Source organism: Schistocerca americana, chromosome 6 (assembly GCF_021461395.2).
Source record: "Schistocerca americana isolate TAMUIC-IGC-003095 chromosome 6, iqSchAmer2.1, whole genome shotgun sequence".
Lineage (NCBI taxonomy): Eukaryota > Metazoa > Arthropoda > Insecta > Orthoptera > Acrididae > Schistocerca > Schistocerca americana.
The window spans coordinates 427,532,317-427,556,863 of NC_060124.1; positions in this window are offsets into that span (position 1 = coordinate 427,532,317).

Below are 24,547 nucleotides of genomic sequence, written 5' to 3' on the forward strand. Positions count from 1 at the left end.
CCGTGCTGGATCCCAACGGCCTCGTATCACTAGCAATCGAGATGACAGGCATCTTATCCGCATGGCTGTAACGGATCGTGCAGCCACGTCTCGATCCCTGAGTCAACAGATGGGGACGTTTGAAAGACAACAACCATCTCCACGAACAGTTCGACGACGTTTGCAGCAGCATGGACTACGATCTAAGAGACCATGGCTGCGGTTACCCTTGAAGCTGCATCACAGACAGGAGCGCCTGGGATGGTGTACTCAACGACGAACCTGGGTGTCCGAATGGCAAAACGTCATTTTTTTTCAGATGAATCCAGGTTCTTTTTACAGAATCATGATGGTCGCAGCCGTGTTTGGCGACATCGCGGTGAACGCACATTGAAAGCGTGTATTCGTCATCGCCATACTGGCATATCACCCAGCGTGATGGTCTGGGGTGCCACTGGTTACACGTCTCGGTCTCCTCTTGTTCGCATTGACGGCACTTTGAACAGTGGACGTTACATTTCAGATGTGTTACGACCCGTGGCTCTACCCTTCATTCGATCCCTGTGAAACCCTACATTCAGCAGGATAATGCACGACCGTATGTTGCAGGTTCTGTACGGGCCTTTCTGGATGCAGAAAATGTTCGACTGCTGCCCTGGCCAACACATTCTCCAGATCTCTCACCAACTGAAAACGTCTGGTCAATGGTGGCCGAGCAACTGGTTCGTCACAATACGCCAGCCACTATTCTTGATGAACTGTGGTCTCGTGTTGAAGCTGCATGGGCAGCTGTACTTGTACACGCCATCCAAGCTCTGTTTGACTCAATGCCCAGGCGTATCAAGGCCGTTATTACGGCCAGAGGTGGTTGTTCTGGGTACTGATTTCTCAGGATCTATTGAGTGAAAATGTAATCACATATCCGTTCTAGTATAATATATTTGTCCAATGAATACCCGTTTATCATCTGCATTTCTTCTTGGTGTAGCAATTTTAATGGCCAGTAGTGTACACAGAAAATTGTTCCTACCACCACTTGGAACGTCTTGAAGACATTGCGCAAGTGCCATTCGTGGTTAAACACAACAGCGCAACCTTCAGTGTTCGCTGTCATATGCATTTATGTTCAAGCATGCATTCCGCACAGTGTTTCCATGTTTTTGTCGAACGCCTGCTGGTTCACAGACATGATTTAGGACGGGAAGGAACGCTTTATTAAGTAGTTATGACAACAGAGACAGTAGAGATCATTTTCATGGCAAAGACAGCAGTATTTAGATTCTGCACATGCTAGTTATTCGAATACTTCCAAGAAGTCTAGATGTGATTCATCTTGCTCTCTAGATGCGCCTTACCTTACACACAGTTGGCTGCTACTTGACGGATTTTTGTGCTGCTGATTGCTGACATCCTTCACCGCTGTAAAAGTAATTAGCCCGAGCAGAAACTCATTCCGAAACAGCGCAGACATCCGCTCATTTCCAGAGACTGCTGTCGACAGGCGATTCGTAATTTGTCACACTTCGCGAGGGAAGCTGCTAATTAAACTTGCCGCATCGCTCATAAAGCATTTCCGAGTGAATCAGACGGTGCGCTACGGTCCTTGCTTTACTCTGCTGTGTTCGAAAAAACGCGGGTTTTTGTACAAAAACATTAGCTAACTGCCACTTACAACTGTCCGCTGTTAACGAGTCATTTTGTAACAGTTTGTCTCAGAATCCAACATTTGAGCTGCTGACGTTGCTCATTGATCAGTTGAACTATCGCATGACCCATGGCGTATAGCACTATGTCCTCTCTTTAAAAACCGTTCCGCTCCAGAGAAACTTACGCAATGTCAAACCGCCGTCGCTTATCTAACAGCAAGGTTTCTTACTTTTCATATTATACTGACGAAATCTGAGATGCTGACAATTACGTCGTAAATTCAGATAATTTCTGGCATTTAAACAAATACTGCAAGCTATTGTTTCGTTTTTCCGTATTTATTTTTACACAGAAAACCTAAAGCTGATGTTAATCACGAGAAGTTTATTTTGACGTATGTGTGAACATTCTATCTCACGAAACCCTTAAATGCGGATTAGGTGTGTCCAAAACAACATAATAAGGATTCTGGAAGCAACTGCCTGGGGGACGCTATCGTACACACAATCTTTAATATACTCAACCGCACAGTACTGTGCGACGGGGACGAATCTCATGGGATAGTGATATGCACACATTCAGATGACGGCAATATCATGCCCACTGGGTATAAAAGGGCAGTGCATTCGCTGAGCTCCCAATTGTACTCAGACGATTCATGTCACCAGGTGTCCGACGCGATTTGGGCAGCACGCGGAATCGTAGTTGGAGCTAGACGCAAGGGACAATCCATTTCATAAATAGGTAGGGAATGCAGTATTCCGACATCCACTGTGTCGAGATCGTGCCGGGAATACCAAATTCCAGACATACCTCCCATCAAGGACAACGCATTGACCGACAGCCCTCACTTAACGACCGAGAACTGCGACGTTTGTGCTAACAGACAAGCAATTCTTTGTGAAATAACAGCAGAAATCAATGTGGGATGCACGATGAACATGTCCATTAGGATAGTACGGCGGATTGGGCGTTAATGCGCTACGGCACGAGGCGACTGACGCAAGTACCTCTGCTAACAGCGCGAGATGGCCTGCAGCGCCTCTCCTGGCTTGTGACCATATCGGTTGGACCCTAGACGATCGGGAAACTGTGACCTGATCAGATGAGTTGTGATTTCAGTTGATAAGACTTACGGTAGGACTAGAGTGTGGCGCACACCCCAGGAAGCCATGTACCCAAGTTGTCAATAAGGCACTGTGCAAGCTGGTAGTGACTCCATAGTGTTGTAGGCTGTGTTTATTTGGAATGGACTGGGTCCTCTGGTCCAACTGAGCCGATCATTGGCTCGAGATGGTTATGTTTGGCTACTTGGAGATCATTTGCAGCACACAACGATAGGATTTTTATGGGTGACAAAGCACAGGCTCACAACTGTTCACTATTCTTCTGAAGAACGTTCTGGATGTTTCAAGCGAATGATTGCCCAACAGGATCGCCCGACATGAATTCCATTGAACAGTTATGGGACATAATCGAGAGGTCAGATCTTGCACAAAATCATGCAGCGGCAACAATTATGGACGGCTATAGAGACAGCATTGCTCATTATTTCTCTAGGTAGGGGACTTCCAACGACTTGTTGAATCCGAACCCCGTCGAGATGCTCCAATACACCGGCCATGATGTTAGGAGGTACCACATGATTTTTGTCATCTCAGTGCATAGTGTAAGGGTAGGCATATCAACAATAAAGAAGTCTATTTATAAATTATAGAGCGCAGCAATCAGTCGTCCTTTATTTCTTGGGTTGTATTTGGCAAATCCGGATTTAGGCTAGTGCCTAGCCATTATAAATGCACTATTTTCTAATCTCGATGCATGACAGTTCCCTGTTGTTCGGGCGTCAGTAGTGAGTAGTATTAAAAGAACTGTGACTGACGCCCAAGCGACAGGGAACTGACATGCATCGAGACTAAGAGATAGTGCATTGATAATGGCTAGGCACTAGCCGAAATCTGGATTTGCCAAACATAGCCTGCAAAAAGAAGGACGACTGATTGCTGCGCTCTATAATTTATAAATCATATCACAGTCGCTGAGTGCACCCACTTTCCTAATGGAAGGTCACTTAATAAGAGGTCCATCTACATGAGTCTGTGTGTACTATAACTGGAATGATTATGGTTCAAATGGCTCTGAGTACTATGGGACATAACTTCTGAGGTCATCAGTCCCCTAGAACTACTTGAACCTAACTAACCTAAGGACATCACACACATCCATGCCCGAGGCAGGATTCGAACCTGCGACCGTAGTGGTCGCTCGGTTCCAGACTGTAGCGCCTAGAACCGCTCGGCCACTTCGGCCGGCTATAACTGGAATGTAGAAACACATATTGACATTATGGCTTCATGCCCTTGCTATCATCCCTCCACAAGACATGAGATGACAACAGGTTGTAATCAGAGAACGGATCAAACTTCATTCTCTCGTACTCCCAAGTGTACTGAGACCGATGAACTACTAGTCTGGTCCTTTAAACCCATCAATCCACCAATCCATCCCAACAGCACCACCCATCCACACCGTATCAGAAAACGCTCAAGTTCCCACCTGAGGTTCTACAGGCCTGTGTGAGATGATATTCTATTTATCCGGAAAGAGATGGGCATCTAACAATATTTTCCACTGCAACACCTAGTTAGACCGTCAGAGAGAGCGCATCGCTAGTACCTTCTATTACTAAGTCGAGTACACCGTTCGCTTTTTACATATTTTTACGAGCTTCAAAAAGGAGCGACCTATTTTCAGTTATCTGTGTAGTTACTAGTTTATTGTTGTTATTTCTTGCGTGTTCGAGTGCTTACTAGGCACAACCTTTTATTTCAATAACAGTGTAGTGTACAGTACCGCCGTTGCTATCGACCGTTGTATCGACTCTTGTATCGTGCAGGCTTTTGTTTGTTTGGTTAGAACAGCTCAGTGTCTGTCAGACCGTCAGCGAGAGCGCACCGCTAGTTCCTGCTACTACTAAGGCGAATACAACGTTCGCTTGTTACATATTTTTACGAGCTTCGAACAGGAGGAGTGCAGTAATGGATAGGAACTGTGATTGCTGTGCACAGATGCGAGCTGAGCTGGCGACCCTTCGCTCACAGCTTCAGGCTGCGTTGGCTTCCGTCACACAGTTTGAGGCTGCTGCCAAGGGGCGTCACTGTGGGGGATCGGACGCGGGGATGCGAGGGACGTCGTGCATGTCCCACGTGTCCTCCGATCGGTCCATCGCTGTGACCCCCCCCCCCCCCGGGTACTGCCTGCACTGAGGTTAACCCCTCACACGTGTTCAAGTGGGAGATCATTCCAAAGTCTGGTAGGCAGCGAAAAACTTTGCTTTCCGTGGGGCCGATCGTAGGGCCTCCCCGATTCGTTTGACGAACAGGTTTCGGGCATTATCTGTGGCTGACGATGCCTCTGAGCCGGATGCAGTCGTCCACCACGTTCCAGAGGAAGCTTCTCGGCCCGCAAGGTCAGGACATTCACAGAGGGTGGATTTGCCGGTAGTTGGGAGCTCCAGCAGTAGGTGCGAAATGGGGCCCCTTAGGAACATGGCTGCCAAGGAGGGGAAGGAAGCAAGTGTGCACTCTGTGTGCATTCCGGGGGGAGTCATTCCGGATGTGGAAAGGGTGCTTCCGAATGCCAGGAAGAGTACAGGGTGCAACCAACTGCAAGTGGTGGCTCATGTCGGTACCAATGACGTGTGTCGCTTTGAATCGGAGCAGATTCTGTATGGTTTCGGGCGGCTAGCGGAAATGGTAAAGACTGCTTCCGAGATTAAGGCGGAGCTGACCATCTGCAGTCCTTTGGTGCAGAGCCGAGTGGAGGGTCTGAATCAGAGGCTCCGCCAGACGGTTCTCTGACCGTGTAGGCTGCAGATTTCTCGACTTGCGCCATCGGGTGCTGGGTTTCCCGGTTCCGCTTAAAATGTCAGGAGTCCACTACACACAGGAGCCGGCTACAGGGGTAGTGGGGGCTGTGTGGAAGGGACAGGGCGATTTTTTAGGTTAGAGGGTCTCAGGGAACCACAGAAGGGGTGTCCGTCAGAAAGTCGGCAGGTAAAACACGGTAAGGTAGTTGTAGAAACGATTGGTATTGTAGTTTTAAATTGTCGTAGCTGTTTTGGGAAAGAACCAAAGCTCCAAGCCCTAATAGAAAGCACTGAAGCTCAAATACGTGCAGGTACAGAGAGCTGGCTAAAGCCGGAAATAAGTTCAGCTGAAACTTTTTCAAACGATGTAACAGTGTTCAGAAAGGATAGATTAAATACAGTTGGTGGTGGAGTATTTATTGATATCAGAGGTAGTTTGGCTTGTAGCGAAATTGAAGTAGATAGTTCATGTGAAATAGTATGGGTAGAGGTTATACCTGACAATCGGGATAAACTATTAATCGGATCGTTTTACCGATCCTCACCTCCCCCCCCCCCCCCACACTCAGAAGACATAGTTGCTGAACAGTTCAAAGAAAACTTGAGTCTCGTTTCAAATAAATACCCCGCTCATACAATTATAGTCTTTGGTGATTTTAATTTACCCTCGATATGCTGGAAAAATTATACGTTTAAAGCCGGCGGCAGGCATAAAACATCGCGAAATTGTACTGAATGCTTTCTCAGAAAATTATTTTGAACAATTAGTTCATGAGCCCACTCGAAGCGTAAATGGTTGCGAAAGCATACTTGACCTTTTAGCAACAAATAATCCTGGACAAATGTGAGTGTTGTGACGAATACAGGGATTAGCGACCACAAGGCAGTTGCTGCTAGGCTGAATACCGTAACACCTACAACCATCAAAAAGAAACGCGAAGTATATCTATTTTTAAAAAGCTGATAAAAATGCTCTTAACGCCTTTTTAAAAGACAGTCTTCACTCCTTCCGATCTGATCATGTAATTGTAGAAAATTTGTGGAATGTCTTCAAAGAGATGGTATCAACAGCAATTGAGAGGTATATACCACATAAATTAATAAGTGATGGTACTGATCCCCCAAGGTACACAAAACTGGTCAGATCGTTGTTGCAGAAGCAACGAAAAAAGCATGCCAAATTTAAAAGAACGCAAAATTCCCAAGATTGGCAAAGTTTTACAGAAGTTCAAAATATGGTGCGTACTTCAATGCGAGATTCTTTTAATAATTTCCACAACGAAATTCTGGCTCGAAATCTGGCAGAAAACCCAAAGAGATTCTGGTCATACATAAAGCACACCAGTGGCAAGACACAAACCTTCACTGCGCGATAATAACGGTGAAGTCACTGATGACAGCGCCACTAAAGTAGAGTTATTAAACACAGTTTTCCGAAACTCCTTCACCAAAGAAGACGAAGTAAATATTCCTGAATTCCAATCAAGAACAACTGCCAAGATGAGAAACATAGAAGTAGATATCTTCGGTGTAACAAAGCAGCTTAACTCACTTAATAAAGGCAAGGCCTCCGGTCCAGATTGTATACCAGTCAGGTTCCTCTCAGAGTATGCTGATAAAATAGCTCCATATTTAGCAATTATATACAACCACTCGCTCACAGAAAGATACGTACCTACAGACTGGAAGATTGCTCATGTCTCACCAATACCCAAAAAGGGAAGTAGAAGTAATCCGCTGAATTACAGGCCTATATCACTAACGTCGATTTGCAGTAGGGTTTTAGAACATATACTGTATTCGAACATTATGAAGTACCTCGAAGAAATGCCGGCCGCGGTGGTCTTGCGGTTCTAGGCGCTGCAGTCCGGAACCGCGGGACTGCTACGGTCTCAGGTTCGAATCCTGCCTCGGGCATGGATGTGTGTGATGTCCTTAGGTTAGTTAGGTTTAAGTAGTTCTAAGTTCTAGGGGACTGATGACCTAAGATGTTAAGTCCCATAGTGCTCAGAGCCATTTGGATCCATTACCTCGAAGAAAACGATTTATTGACATATAGTCAGCATGGATTCAGAAAATATCGTTCTTGTGAAACACAACTAGCTCTTTATACTCATGAAGTAATAAGTGCTATCGACAGGGGATGTCAAATTGATTCCATTTTTTTTAGATTTCCAGAAGGTTTTCGACACTGTTCCTCACAAGCGTCTTCTAACCAAACTGCGTTCCTACGGAGTATCGCCTCAGTTGTGCGACTGAATTCGTAATTTTCTGTCAGAAAGGTCACAGTTCGTAGTAATAGACGGAAGTCATCGAGTAAAACAGAAGTACTATCCGGCGTTCCCCAAGGAAGTCTTATAGGTTCAATGGTTCAAATGGCTCTGAGCACTATGCGACTCAACTGCTGAGGTTATTAGTCGCCTAGAACTTAGAACTAATTAAACCTAACTAACCTAAGGACAGCACACAACACCCAGCCATCACGAGGCAGAGAAAATCCCTGACCCCGCCGGGAATCGAACCCGGGAACCCGGGCGTGGGAAGCGAGAACGCTACCGCACGACCACGAGATGCGGGCGAAGTCTTATAGGCCCTCTATTGTTCCCGATCTATATTAACGACATAGAAGACAATCTGAGTAGCTGTCTTAGATTGTTTTAGGTGATGCTGTCATTTACCGTCTTGTAAAGTCATCAGAGGATCAAAACGACTTGCAAAATGAATTATATAAGATGTCTGTAGGTTGCGAAAAGTGGCAATTGACCCCGAATGAAGAAAAGTGTGAAGTTATTCACATGAGTACTAAAAGAAATCAGCTAAATTTCGATTACGCGATAAGTCACACAAATGTGAAGGCTGTAAATTCAATTAAATACTTAGGAATTACAATTACAAATAACCTAAATTGGAACGATCACATAGATAATATTGTGGGTACAGCAAACCAAAGACTGCGATTCATTGGCAAAACACTTAGAAGGTGCAACAGGTCTATCAAAGAGACTGCTTACACTAAGCTTGTCCATTCTATTCTGGAGTACTGCTGTTCAAATGGTTCAAATGGTTCTGAGCACTATGGGACTTAACATCTATGGTCATCAGTCCCCTAGAACTTAGAACTACTTAAACCTAACTAACCTAAGGACATCACACAACACCCAGTCATCACGAAGTACTGCTGTGCGGTGTGGGATCCGCATCAGGTGGGACTGACGGATGACATCGAAAAAGTACAAAGAAGGGCAGCTCGTTTTGTATTATCGGGAAGTAGGAGAGATAGTGTCACAAACTGATACGTGAATTGGAGTGGCAATCATTAAAACAAAAGCGTTTTTCGGTGCGACGGGATCTTCTCATGAAATTTCAATCAGCAGTTTTCTCCTCCGATTGCGAAAACATTCCATTGGCACCACCAACATAGGGAGAAACGAACATCGGGATAAAATAAGAGAAATCAGGAGGCGCACGGAAAAATTTAAGTGCTCGTTTTTCCCGCGTTCCGTTCGAGAGTGGAACGGTAGAGAGACAGCATGAAGGTGGTTCATTGAACCCTCTACCAGGCACTTTATTGTGAGTAGCAGAGGAATCACGTAGATGTAGATGTAGATGTAGAAAACCCCGACTATGGCCGCCTGCTTAACTGGGTATTTACGTGTTTGCCTCCCATGCAGCGGGCCCGGGGTCGATTCCCGGCCGGGTTTGGGGTTTTCTCCGCTCGTGGACTGGGTGTTGTGTTGTCCTCATCATCATTTCATCCTTATCACCGGCACTTAAGTCGCCCAATATGGCGTCGACTGAAATAAGACTTGCAGTCGGCGACCGAACATCCCTGGATGGGGCCTCCCGGCCAAGAATGCCATATGCTGATTTCCATTTACCCCGACTATACCAGCGCAAGGATCCGAACTAATGTAGAACATTTGGTGCTGCTGAAACACGATCCGAACAGGTCACTTCAGAACTAGGGCTGGCCTACACAGACGGGGCACCGTCCATAGCCCTGAATGTGACTGCGGAGAAGCAGGGCACACCGTGGAAAACATTGTCCAACAACGCTCAAAAAACTCTGCGAAATGGAAACTACAGACGAAACTGCAACTCTATATCGAATACAGCTGAAAATCTGCGAATGTCGAATGTTGCGATTTGAAACTTTTTTATTGTGGTCTGTAATTTGTTTTTATTTTGTGAAAGCTATGATTTGGAACTTGTAGTTTCTAGTTTGTCATTCGACAAATAAATAAAATAGCTGTTACCAATTGTAATCAGATTGTTTCCGCGTTAACAGCTGCAGGTCAATGGAATAAATACTGCCCAGTCGCGCTCCTACGCTATCTGTATAAGCTGTACGAACGAATAATTTTAAATCGCATAGAAAGTGTCGCAGACCAAAAGCTCATTCCCCAATAGGCTGGACTAATACCCCGAAAAATCGTTCACTAAACAAATCCTGTACCTTCCAGTACACATAGAGGAAGGGTTGGAAAACAAACGAATAACAGATGTAATTCCGGTAGACTTAGTTCTGCAAATGACACTGTCAAACAAAGAACGCTCATGAAAAAACGTGTTTAAGGACTGTCAGCTCAGCAAATTCATTGAACCTCTGTTACAAAACAGACAGTCTCATGTACCACTAGAGGTTAGGAAAAGTCAATGACGTCAACAAAAGAAGGATTTCGTTCAAGGCAGTATACTGTCCCCCCATTGATTTAATCTAGTAGCTGACAAACCTGGCATTACCTGGATGTTCATTTTGCCAATTTTCTGTTAGAAACTGAAACAAAAAATAATTGTGTTTGCAGAGGAATATCGAGGAAATTTCATTTCCATGTATTCGTGAAAACACATTTGAAATTATAAAACAGTAGTACGAAGAAGTATGCATATTGCACAAATGTATAAGTACTGTATCCAAATTAAGAAACATAGTATGCAAAATATAAATTCTCCGTAATGTTTATTTAACTCACAACTTGATTATAAACAATATTTTTGGTTGCATATCCAGAAGATACAATGCGATTTCGTAAATGTCTCTATGGTAGCGCCTCTTCATAGTTCTATAAACGGCTATTGTTTTCGCCTACAGCCGTTTGCGCTTCGCAGTTGAGCGATGGCAAAAGCGCTGCCAGATGACAGGAATTTCTTTAAGCTGCCTCGACTGCGGGAATGTCTTAGTAGTAAAGAATAAATGTATTAAAACTTCATGCATGGTGCGGCGCTTTTTTCATCCATCTCAGTGTTTATGACTTCGTATCTCCTTATCTACGTGTAACGCAACGATGTAATTTCTTAAGTAGATTCAGCGGCATATGCGGATACTGTCTACTGTCTACTGTCTGTGTTGCGAATAGAGTTAGTAGCAAAGAAGTAATAAATTTAAACGTCATGGGCAATGCGGTACTTCATCACGCATCTCCGTGTTTATGACGTCATATCTCCTGAGCTGTGTACGGTACCAGGATATTATTTTGTAGGTGCCTTTAGCGGCATATGTGTATACTGTCTGCGGAAATTATTGCGAATAGAGTTAGTGACGCAGAAGTAATAAACTTAAACCTCATGCCTGGTGCAGCAGTTTTTCAGGCATCACTGTTTATGTCGTCAAATCTTCTGAACTATGATAGGTACCTGGTTTTTATCTCAGCAGCCTTTGTTGGCTGACAGTAAGGCTTATTTGTACCAAATTTGGTTGGAATTGGTTCGAAGACCAACCTGGAACACACAGGCATACGGACAGATCGCCGACATACAAATATCATTGCCAGACAACACGTCAAAATGTCCCCAGGAGACCAGCGAATACTAAATGGGGAGTCAGACCAACTGTATTAAGAACAACTGCTCAATCACTTTGCTCTTCTACGACGGCATATGCTTATGGTCCAGATCTGCAAATGCCAAAAAAGTCAGTACAAGCCTAAATGACACTTGTAGGCTGACAAGAGGATGCATGTAACCGACACCAGCTTCGGAACTATATAAAACGGTCGGACTCTCAGATCCTGAATCCTGAAGAATTGCACATGAGGATATAGGAAAATTTAAATAGACTTTCTATGAGCGCTGCCCCCTACACGGTGCTTCACACGTATCTGGCAGACATAAATCCCACAAGAAATACTTTAGTACAGAGCTCAAGGAGCCCACGAAGGCTCACAAGAAATTCCCAGCGGCAACATATCAAGCTGGATTATTTGAAGAACACTGAATGGTATCAGAGCGGGTGCAGTGGCACCAAAACAAAATTGTCCCACAAGATTGACCGTTGACGATTTATGGCTTGCAAGACAGAAAAACTGGACGTGACCCGATACTGGACTGAAAAACTTAAAAAGAAATTTTCCTGACGCAAAAGGATAAAGTATGGTAACAACCGTGTTGACGACTCAGTTTTTTGCCCAATATGTCGACGGATGATTTTGTAGTCTTCTTCACGTTCTCCATCCAGTGCACTCGCTGCCGTGATCGCAATCAGACAGCGAGGGATTGTAACAAATGAAGAAACAGCACCCAGTTATTTAGTTTTTCTGTGCTTATTTTAGTATAAAAATTTACGTAAGTAAACTTACATTCTGACTGTTCATCGTCCCATTGTTTGAGGACATGGATTTCATTAAAGGAAGGGTAACTACGTCCAAATGTAACACCATTTCCGTCATGTTTCCTTGCTTCCAGCCGATCTTTCTGTTGTGTTACGTCGACTGGATTAAATTCACTGGAGAAAAATGTAGAGAATTAATCGGAATGAAATCAATGAGTCGCGGTCACTTCAGTGAAATACATGTCTTTGAATAAAAATGTCATTTCTGTTCGTCTGATTGCATCTATCTTTCAGTTACCTTTTATACTATACTGGAGTAGTTCGTTCTATATATGGTTCAAGTTTCATCGAGGTATGTTATTTGGCAGCGGCACTTCACGTAAAAGTTACTTTCGACCGTGTTTGCACACCAGTGTAGTTTCAGTTTTGTCTTAACAGTTGTTGCTCAGATTGCGTTTATTGATGTATGGGACAGATTGTATATAAAGTGGTAAACCTTCAGGTCATTAAAGAAAGGAGTCGTAGGCTCTTGTGAACTCATAGGTTAAAGTACAAAGTAGTTGAAGGCTTTTTAGGTGCCGGTCGGAGTGGCCGAGCGGTTCTAGTCGCTACAGTCTGGAACCGCGTGACCGCTACGGTCGTAGGTTCGAATCCTGCCTCGGGAATGGATGTGTGTGATGTCCTTAGGTTAGTTATGTGGTTCTTGAAAAACCACACACCATACATTGACAGAACAATGCCATTGTTAAGCCACTTCTCAGAGCTACCGCTGGTTTTCAGTATCGCATGTCGCGATACTTATTGCCCGTGCTTTGTAAACAATGTTTTATATGGAAACAAAATGTTGCGCAGAAACGCCATATAACTTCGCAGTTTTAGCAGACACCATTCGGAGAGCTGTGACCAACTTTGAACATCATTGACCTGAAGCTGTTGACGGAAAGAAAACTCTTAAAGGTGAAATGATGAAGATGTGTTTAATTATAGACTCACATAATCTCATTTGGTTGATCCCAACTGCACATTCAAGTTGCCCAGTAGCGACATGTGAGTAGCATGTTACAGCTGCTAACATATTAGTTGCATTCGTTTCATTGGTTGCTGTTTTTCTCGTGGCGCATTTTGTTCTTCACACGTCAAGTTTCTTGATTTTTTTAAAAAATAATATTTGCAAAACACGTGAGACCTTAGCATGATCAAGATACCTGTCAACAAACAACCGCACTGCCATTGTAACAGCTTCTTGGTAGTTTCTACGTGAGCGAAGACCGTATCTACGTTCCCGACAATGTTATGTCTGAGTAGCATCATAAGTATTTGTTTGATCGTAACAATAGCAGAGCATAGACTGAAGACCTACAATAGCAGAGGTAAACACATGAACTGTACCAGTCTTATGTGTTTGCTTACATTTGGTGGACTAGGGTAGACATTTGTTGTGCATTTTCTCCTAATGGCGAGACAGTAGTTTTTGTTTCTGTTGTCGTATTCTTATTCTTATTCTTCTCCCTCACTTCAAAAAGTAGACGCCTTTATTGTTGCGATCACAGACAAGCCATTTCTCCCATGACTTTCCTGGCTCTTATTTTCGCTGTGGTTTGTAGTGAACTACTTGTTTTGTTATTCCTTCTCTATCATCCTGACGACAGGTTTCAACTATTTTACTCCCTTCGATTTCATAGTTCGTTAAAACAAGAAATTCACAGTCTAGCTCTGAGTTCGTTTCTTATCTTGTGTACAGTGTGTTCCAGTAATTTTACGACAGACTTCGATGGGTTGTAGAGGGCGTCTTGAGACACAAATCAAGGACAGGAACCAGTGCCCGGTAACGCCATCCAACGACGCCACAGAGCGTAGTGTTACAGGCGCCGGTGTCTGTCACTAGACCACCATTTCGGCAGCAAAAATGACTAAGTATGCTGGCGGACAGTAGGCGGAAGGTTTCTTGGTGATGGTTGTTATTCCGTGATCGCGACTGATTCCCACGATCAGCAGTGGAGAAGATAGAACTAGCTAGAGCGTAAAAACGACTCGGCTCCTGTGATTGCAAAGCACTGTTGCCCCAGTGGATGACGGTTTTGGCAACAGGTTTCCATCGGTTTATTTTTCTCGTGGAACTATCTAAAATCCCCAGTGCTTTTCGGTTTTTGTTGTTGTTGTTGTTGTGGTCTTCAGTTCTGAGACTGGTTTGATGCAGCTCTCCATGCTTCTCTATCCTGTGTAAGCTTCTTCATCTCTCAGTACCTAATGCAACCTACATCCTTCTGAATCTGCTTAGTGTAATCATCTCTTGTTCTCTCTCTGCGATTTTTACCCTCCACGCTGCCCTCCAGTAGTAAATTGGTGATCCCTTGATGCCTAAGAACATGTCCTACCAACCGATCCCCTCTTCTAATGAAACTGTGCCACAAAATTCTCTTCTTCTCAGTTCTATTCAATACCTCCTCATTAGTTATGTGATCTACAAATCTAATCTTAAGCATTCATCTGTAGCCCCATATCTCGAAAGCTTCTATTCTCTTCTTGTCTAAACTATTTATCCTCCATGTTTCACTTCCATACATGGCTACACTCCGTACAAATACTTTGAAGAAAGACTTCCTGACACATAAATCTATACTTGATGTTAACAAATTTATCTTCTTCAGAAACGCTTTACTTGCCATTCCCAGTCTATTTTATATCCTATATATATATATATATATATATATATATATATATATATATATATATATATATACTGCTTCCTCTTCATGCCCCTCGACTCTTATAACTGCCATCTGGTTTCTGTACAAATTATAAATACCCTTTCGCTCCCTGTATTTTACCCCTGCCACCTTCAGAATTTGAAAGAGAGTATTCCAGTCAACAAAATATATATATATATATATATATATATATATATATAATGTCATCGGCAAACCTCAAAGTTTTTGTTTCTTCTCCAGAGATTTTAATTCTTACTCCAAATTTTTCCTTTGTTTCCCTTACTGCGTGCTCAATATACGGATTGAATAACATTGGGGATAGGCTACAACCCTGTCTCATATATATATATATATATATATATATATATATATATATATATATATATATATATAATGTCATCGGCAAACCTCAAAGTTTTTGTTTCTTCTCCAGAGATTTTAATTCTTACTCCAAATTTTTCCTTTGTTTCCCTTACTGCGTGCTCAATATACGGATTGAATAACATTGGGGATAGGCTACAACCCTGTCTCACTGCCTTCCCAACCACTGCTTCCTCTTCATGCCCCTCGACTCTTATAACTGCCATCTGGTTTCTGTACAAATTATAAATACCCTTTCGCTCCCTGTATTTTACCCCTGCCACCTTCAGAATTTGAAAGAGAGTATTCCAGTCAACATTGTCAAAAGCTTTCTCTAAGTCTACAAACGTTAGAAACGTTTCTTCTAAGATAATTCATAGGGTCAGTATTGCCTCACGTGTTCCAACATTTCTACGGGAACCAAATTGATCTTCCCCGAGGTCGGCTTTTACATGTTTTTCCATTCGTCTGTAAAGAATTCGCGTTATTATTTTCCAGCTGTGACTTATTAAACTGATAGTTCGGTAATTTTCACACCTGCAGACACCTGCTTTCTTTGGGATCGGAATTATTATATTCTTCTTGAAGTCTTAGGGTATTTCGCCTGTCTCATACATCTTGCTCACCATATGGTAGAGTTTTGTCAGGACTGGCTCTCCTAAGGCTGTCAGTAGTTCTAATGGAATGTTGTCTACTCCCGGGGCGTTGTTTCGACTTAGGTCTTTCACTGTTCTGTCAAACTCTTCGCGCAGTATCATATCTCCCAGTTCATCTTCATCCACATCCACATCCTCTTCCATTTCCGTAATATTGTCCTGAAGTACATCCCCCTTGTATAGACCCCCTATTTACTCCTTCCACCTTTCTGCTTTCCCTTCTTTGCTCAGAACTGGGTTTCCATCTGTGTTCTTGATATTCATAAAAATGGTTCTCCTTTCTCTATAGGTCTCTTTAATTCTCCTGTAGGCAGTATCTATCTTACCCCTAGTGATATGCGCCTCTACATCCATACATTTGTCCTCTAGCCATCCCTGCTTAGCCATTTTGCACTTCCTGTCGATCTCATTTGTATTCCTTTTTGCCTGCTTCATTTACTGCATTTGTATATTTTCTCCTTTCATCTTTTAAATTCAATATATCTTCCGTTACCCAAGGATTCCTACTAGCCCTTGCTTTTCGGTACACGGCAGAAAAATAAGCTATAGATAGAAACTCATGTCCGAACCCATCATGCACCAAGGCAACAGAGCGTTGCATTCATAACACGCAAGTCCTGTCTACGCAGGAGCTAGCTCCATCTTCTCCACTGACGTCAGTCGCCATCACTGAATAAGAAACTACATTGCAAGACATTTCGCCGACGGTCTGTTAACATAGAAAGTCATATTCGTTACCAAAGGAGTGGTCTAGTGGTAGGCGAAGGCGCCTACAACGTCGGTGCTCTGTAGCTTCTTTGGATTACGTTTCCAGACAAGAGTTCCTATCCTCCATTTGTGCTTCAAGGTACCCTCTACAACCCCTCGACGTTCTTCGCAACATTTATGGGACACCTTCTACATTACTAAACCCCTACCCTGAACCAAGTGCCGGCCGGAGTGGTCGTGCGGTTCTAGGCGCTACAGTCTGAAACCAAGCGACCGCTACGGTCGCAGGTTCCAATCCTGCCTCGGGCATGGATGTGTGTGATGTCCTTAGGTTAGTTAGGTTTAAGTAGTTCTAAGTTCTAGGCGACTGATGACCTCAGAAGTTAAGTCGCATAGTGCTCAGAGCCATTTTGAACCAGAACCGAGTTACAGTTGCAAGCTGCCTATCTAATGGCGTCTAGGGGCAACAAAAAATTGCTTTTCAATATTTCGTCTAGTTATTTATGGAATTTAAAAATTTAAAACGCTGTCTTCAATCACTCATTAAGAGGTATACTCTTACTTTAAAAGTTTACCACCACAAGTTAACTATTACATTTAGAAACTTTGTGAATGCCTTAATGCAGCGTAACTGACGGCGCATAAATACCTGTACTACATTCATCCGGTATTTGAGAATGAGAGCACTTGAAGACTTACAAATAATTTAAGATATTTTCCAAACGCCGGCCGCTGTGGCCAAGCGGATCTAGGCGTTTCAGTCTGGAACCGCGCGGCCACTACGGTCGCATGTTCGAATACTGCCTCGGGCATGGATGTTTGTGATGTCCTTAGGTTAGTTAGGTTTAATTGGTTCTAAGTTCTAGGGGACTGATGACAGCTGTTAAGTCCCATAGTGCTCAGAGCCATTTGAACCATTTACCAAACTTCTCGCTCTCACTCCTTGCAAAATGATGAAAAGAGAAAATGTGTATTGCTTATTACATTTTCGCTGTTCATGCAGTCAGATTTATCACTTGTTTACTACCAGCTGTATTCGCAACACATTATACAGACCGTATCCAGATATATCACTGAATGTGCTTGCAAAATTATATCACTGAACGACACATTGTTTAGGAGATATCATGTCGCAAACACTGAGACCCCTAAAAAACTTGGTTTTGCTTCAAATGGAGTGCGAATTACCCAGACTCTATATATCAATTGTTTGCATCATGAGAGCACTTAGCGACTTCCAAGACACTTAAGCATAATTTCAAATCTTTCCAAAACTTTTTCTCTCCTACATGTTTAAAGTCAAGTATTTAATATATCAACTCGTTTGTAAAGTTATCAGACGTCTGAAGCAGTTTCATACATGGGAATTCGATTCTCTAATGAATCAGCGGTTTACTGTTCCGTAGGACTTCACCATTTTGTGAGTCTCATAAATTTCATTTCAGAGACTAAATACCCTTTGAGACTTCCTTTCGTATAGTCTAGGAACTGAGCCGTTTGCCAAAAGAGGCATAGCTACACTTGAAACACGTATGTTGTGTGGCGGCGATGGCGAGACATTGCAGAGTCTCTGACCAGAGAGCCATTTATCGTGGCTAGTCTGCGCTTGACCGCGCGAGAGTTGCGAGCGGCACTCTGTAGTAGTAGTCGTGCAGTACAGTTGCGAGCAGTAGTCTGTGGGCAGTCTGTGAGCAGTCTGTCTGTCAGTAGCAGTAGGCCAGTGCAGTCTGTCGGTAGTAGCAGCCCAGTGCAGTTGTGTGATGTAGTCTGTCGGCAGTACTGGTCTAGTCCTGTCACGGTCGCGAGCGGGACGCAGTCGCAGGCGTCGACATGGGTCTCTGGTCAAGATGCTGAATGAGGTATATTGTTAATTAAGGTAATCATCAGATAATGTAAAGTTTATTTATTGTAATTAATTTTCAACAAGTGCCCCAATAATAATTTTGATTTCAAAGCAATATTTTTAACAAAAGAACTATTTAATTGAACGAACGATTTCCTTCCATTTCCTTTAAAGAAAAGTTTCAGTTAAATTTCAAAAAAAAAAAAAAAATATTACTTGCGATGCAGTTCCTCCAAGCCGTGGCCAACAATAAGAGCAGAAATTTGACATGCAGTTTCAATGAGGTAAGAAATTAATTATGATTTTTTGCACAGGGCCAAAGACCGATATTTTGGTTTAATTGAGTTTACATTGTCACTGAAGTCTCATTAGCATTGAATTGTTTTTCATTATTTTCGTGACAGCTTACACCTTGAGTCAGATTGCGATTCTCATTTTTATTGTCATTAAATTTAATTGCTAGGGAGGTTACGCTTGGCTCCCATTCATTTATTATTTCTGTCTTTTAAAATTTCGGTGGGGAGGTTACACTTGGCGACACCCAGTCCAGGATCGAATTTCGTTGAGAGTCTTTTGAAAAACAGTCAGATATCTGCTCTTATTTGCTTAGATATAATTAGAATTTGGCGCAACGCTTTTACTAATCTTGTGACTTTCTTTCTACAGGTCAACGGCAATTCGTTGCTCTGTTGTATTTGTGTGTTGCCTTTGCATTGTGCTTATTTATTTTGTGAATAATTTTGACTATTGTAAAAATGCCGCGAAAGACTGTGAATAGTGTATCGCGAGGTATTATGAACGAAATTACCGACTTAAACAACGTGACCGATAGTAATTGTGACACGCAGTGTAATGATGACAATCCTGCGTTCACTGACAATCAGTGCGTTCCAACCATTAATAATGATGTAGACCTTAATGATGAACAAACGAACTCGATTGTGTCTTGTGTTGATTTGACGACAACTGATGACGCGGGGCGCACTATTGTAATGTGCACTGCCCAGCTTAACACAACCGGTTTACTAAATTCACGTGACGAACAGACAAATTTGTCTAATGAAAATGGACAGTGTTCTGAAAGTACGACGGATCCATTTAATTCAGAAATAATGACCGACAGTGTACATTCGACTGACAAACCTTTTTGTAAATCTCAAAATAACCAAATGGTTACAGAAAGCGAAACAATTCCAGATCCACCATTAAACAGCACAGAGAATAGAAATGCTGACTTTAAGTCGAATCCAATTATGGCATTGTTGCTACAAATGACTAAGCAGTTTAATGAAAGATTTGATAACAATTCCAAACAACAGAGTGAACAGGCCAAACACTTAAATGAAAAACTTGACAATAATGACGAAAATCTCAAACAACTTAGTGAACAGGTCAGACAACAGAATGAAAAATTAGATAACAGTTCCAAACAGCTAAATGATAAATTAGACAACAGTTCCAAACAGCTAAATGATAAATTAGACAACAGTTCCAGACAGCTTAGTGAACAAATTAGAGACGTTGCCGCACAATGTCATGACACTAAGGAACAGTTACGCGAGGAAATTGAGGCTTATTCAAGAAAAAGTAGCGAAGAAATTAAGTCTGTTGCTCAGGAATTAAGGGAATTGCAAACAGCTGCAACAGAAACACTCAGAGACGAAATTGGCGGAGTCGCTAAACAATGCTCTGAAAAAGCCACACAATTACGGGACGAGTTTAAAGCAATGACGGTAGAACTTTCGCGCACAATGGACGCAAAGATAGACGCGAAATTCGACCAACAGAACACTCAGATTGACGAACGCTTTAATCACCATATACAAAACAGTGATACGCGTTTCCGTAAATTTATTCAGGATCAAAATAAAGTCAAACGTCAAGTCATGGAAACAATCACTGCTCAGAGACAAGAAGACAAACGTAAAATGTTTGCGAAGGCAAAAACGTATGTAGACAGTAATATTGCTACAGTGTCCGACGAAATTAATACCATCAAACAGTCGAACACAGAATTACGTGACGAAATTTCTGACCTTAAATCGAAAACAGACACATACACAACAGATTTTCAAACAGTGACCGACAGACTCGAACAATTAGAACTAACACAGGATTCCGATATCGTCAAAGCTGACGTTAAAAAACTGAACGAAACTACACGTAAGTTGCAAAAACAGATTAATGCGTCTGATTCTAAAACCGATGATCAGGTTAAAATACTGACTGAAAAATGTGATGAATTGGCCAGTCGTATTGATGTTATCGAAAATACTAATGACAATAAATCAGACGATACTGCACCGGTTTCATTTAACCAAACACCTGAATTTCAAAATTTACAGCAGACAATTAATGAGATCGATTCATCTAATAACACGTTGTGTAGAAAACTGTCAAGTTTACAGCAAGAAGTAACAGAGATGAAAAATATTTCAGTTAATAACACATCACAGCAGACGCCACTTTACGAACATTTGTCAGACTCACGCAGCGCATATAATATGGGTAATTTACAGAGAGTACGGGACTTAGATTCAGAACAGACACAAACAAATAGATTCTCTTACAATACAGAACCTGTTCCGTCATATAGAGACGATAATTTTGATTACAAACATTTTCTGTCAGTGAGAAAGTTTAAAGTGTTTAAAAATGACAGAACACAGATTCACCCACTGGATTGGATACAACAATTTAGCTTTGCCTTTCCACCGACTTGGCCCGTAACACATAAACTTGAATTTATTTGCAGTTTTTTGGAAGGCGAACCGGCAACTCGTATGAGACCGATCGCCAGACAATGTTACTCCGTAGAAGAATTCCAGAATGCTTTTCTGTCAGCGTATTGGTCGAAGACGACACAGCGCGGAATAAAAGATCAGTTAATTAGTTTACCAAATTATGAGAATTCAAATTTTCCCAGTGTTACGCAATTTTTTGAACATATGGTCCAACAAAACCAGTACCTAAGTGAACCGTACAGTGAATCCGCACTTATACAACTATGCATCTCTAAATTACCACGGTCATTAAGGGTGTCACTTCTAACGGGCCTGCAAAAAGAAAACATTTCAGCATTCAGAGATCTTTTACAGCTTTTAGAAGTGCAGCAATCGGACTATTCTTTCGTAAACAAAAACTTCACATATAACAACCAAGGCCAACAAACGTACAGCAATTATGATCAGACGCGTAATTTTAATAGAAAAGGTAACAGACGCTTTAGGAACGATAACTACCAAAACTTTAATAACAGCCAAAATTCTAATTATCAATATCGTCAAAATTTTCAGCAACAGGAACCACACTTTAGTAACAATAGAGGTGTTTCACAACAACAATATCAAAACTAGCCGGTTAGCATACCTAACCAACAATGGAATGCACAAGGTCAACCAGGCTTTAATGTTCCGCCGCGTGCACGTATAGTCCCAGATCCAACAAATAGTAACGCACGGCAGCAAGGAAACAACTACGTACAGAGAAGACAGTATTTCAATTCCTATCGCAATACACCGTATAGGAATGACTATTACGACAGACGTAAAAATAATGAGAACAATTTTCAGCGTACATCTAACAACAGTAGGACATACCAACAGCAAAATTATACACAAGAACCTATTCTCATGAATGAACCCGACAGTAGGTATCATCCAGAGCGTAATACGTCTGGAAGAAGTAATAGAACAGTTCAAATAGTAGAAATGCCACAACATCCTCCTGACAATAATAACACGTCAGATAGAATTTGACTAGATACAGTACAGGTCGCATCTTCGAGTAATACAAGCACTAGTTTTGACACGCAAAATGTTGTTCATGAAAATGTAATTACTTTTGACGACATACGAGACACTCTTTTGCAGGAAAGACCAGTTGTTCAAAAAACCATTTCACATCCTGTCATCGAAATTAAAATTGCTTCATCGAAATTTTCAGCAGTAATTGACTCCGGATCACCTATATCTGTAATTAATGAGGAGACTTTCAACGAGTGCAACAAAGAGAATACGTATCCTACATTACCATTAGGCAAAATGAAAGTAAAAGGAGCAGTATCGAGTAAAGGAGTAGACGTTAAATTACAGACGCATTTATCATTCTGTATTGGAGGTCATACTTTCCACTCAAATTTTTGGATTGTTCCTTTATTGACAACAGACGTAATTTTAGGTACTAATTTTCTCGTACAACACGATGCAGTGGTTGATTTTCAAAATTCCTACTTAATGCTAAAGGACGAAAATGTACAATTGGCTTTAGAATTTCAGCACTCATTATCTGCGGAAGAACAGACAATTAACCGCACAGAGGTCATTTCCGTATCTCGTAACATAGACTGTAATCCCACATTGTTCACGAATACGTACGTACACAACTATAATACTCCAGACGAAACTGACTACGACGTAATGCAGATGATTTCCGATAAAGTTAGACAAAGCAGTGCAAATACAGACGACGAACGCACGCAACTACGCAAAATTCTTTTACAGCAAGCTCCAGTTTTCGACAACATTCCTGGTACTATGTCCGGCTTTATGTATGAATTTCAAGTGAAACAGCACGACACATTTAAAGCAAAGCATTATCCCATTCCATATATCCACAGAGAACAGGTTAAAAAAGAATTGCAGGATATGCTTGACCAAGGAATTATTGAACCGGCAGTTAGTCCGTACATAAACCCGTTACATATTGTTAAGAAAAAAGATGGCTCACTTCGCCTTGTACTTGAGTCACGTCACATTAATGACATTATTATTAATGAAACTGATCGACCACAGACATTAGAGGAACTTCTACAGAAATTTTACGGTACAACTATTTATTCTACACTAGATTTGAAATCGGGATTTTTGCAAATTCAACTTCATCCGAATTGCAGAAAATACACAGCATTTCTTTGTTTTGGCGACTGTTATCAATTTTGCAAATTACCGTTCGGCTTAACTATTTCTTCTGCAGCTTTTATTCGCGGTTTGAACACAATACTTCCGACAGAACTTAAGGACAGAATTACGACGTATGTAGACGACATTCTTATCGCAGAAGCTAACTGGTCTGAACACAATATGATTCTTGAACAACTGTTGCAAACTTTTCATGCTCAAGGACTCACAGTTAATCTTAGTAAATCGCACTTTGGCAAAACTTCTATAAAATTTCTTGGACACGTAATTTCAGCAGAAGGCATTGCGCCAGATCCGGAAAAACTTCAAGCTCTACGTGACATTACTATTCCTACGACGAAGAAGCAATTACGCAGTTTTTTGGGCTTAATTAACTTTTTTCGTAAATTTATTCATCACTCTGCTTTAGACACACCCAGATTATGCCAATTAACAGGTAAAAACACTATTTGGTCTTGGGATAAGCAAGCACATTCTGAATTTGTGAACCTGAAACATGCTTTGTTGAATGCACCACTTTTATCGCACCCAGACCTTATCAGAAATTTTTCCATTGCCACCGACAGTTCTAACACCGCTTTAGGCGTACATATTTTTCAAGAAATAGAAGAAGATGGGTCTACAGTAATTAAAAACATCGCATTTGCAAGCCGCATTCTGTCACCTGCTGAACGAAATTATTCCGTTACAGAATTGTAAACATTATGTGTTGTATGGGCTTTCACGAGATTTAGGCACTTTCTGTATGGCAGACATACCACCGTCTACACAGACCACAGAGCGATACAATTTTTACTTTCGGCTAAATTCACTCATGACAGATTAAGCAGATGGAAACTTTATTTACAGGAATTTAATTTTACAATAGTTCACATTCCCGGCACACAAAATGTTATAGCAGACGCACTATCGCGTTCTCTGAGCAACAATCAGCAAGACGTAGCAACCAACTTCTGCAAAGCAAATTTCAGTGTCATGTACATTCAACAAGTTGCATTTGAAAATTTTATTTCGTCGTCATTACAGGACATAGCACAAGAACAAAACAAAGACAACGTGTGGAAAGAAATTAAACACCTTTGGCAAGATAGGAATAATGTTACGATTAGAAACCATTACACTGTACGCAATGACATTCTGTTTCGCCGCTCTCATCCTGACAGCAACAACTGGTTATTATGCATTCCTGACGAACTGGTTAACAAATTAATCTGGTACACTCATTTAAGTTACGCACATTACGGAGCAAGAAAATGTTTTCTTATACTGAGACAGAACTGTTATTTTACCAACATGGAGAAACGTTTACGAC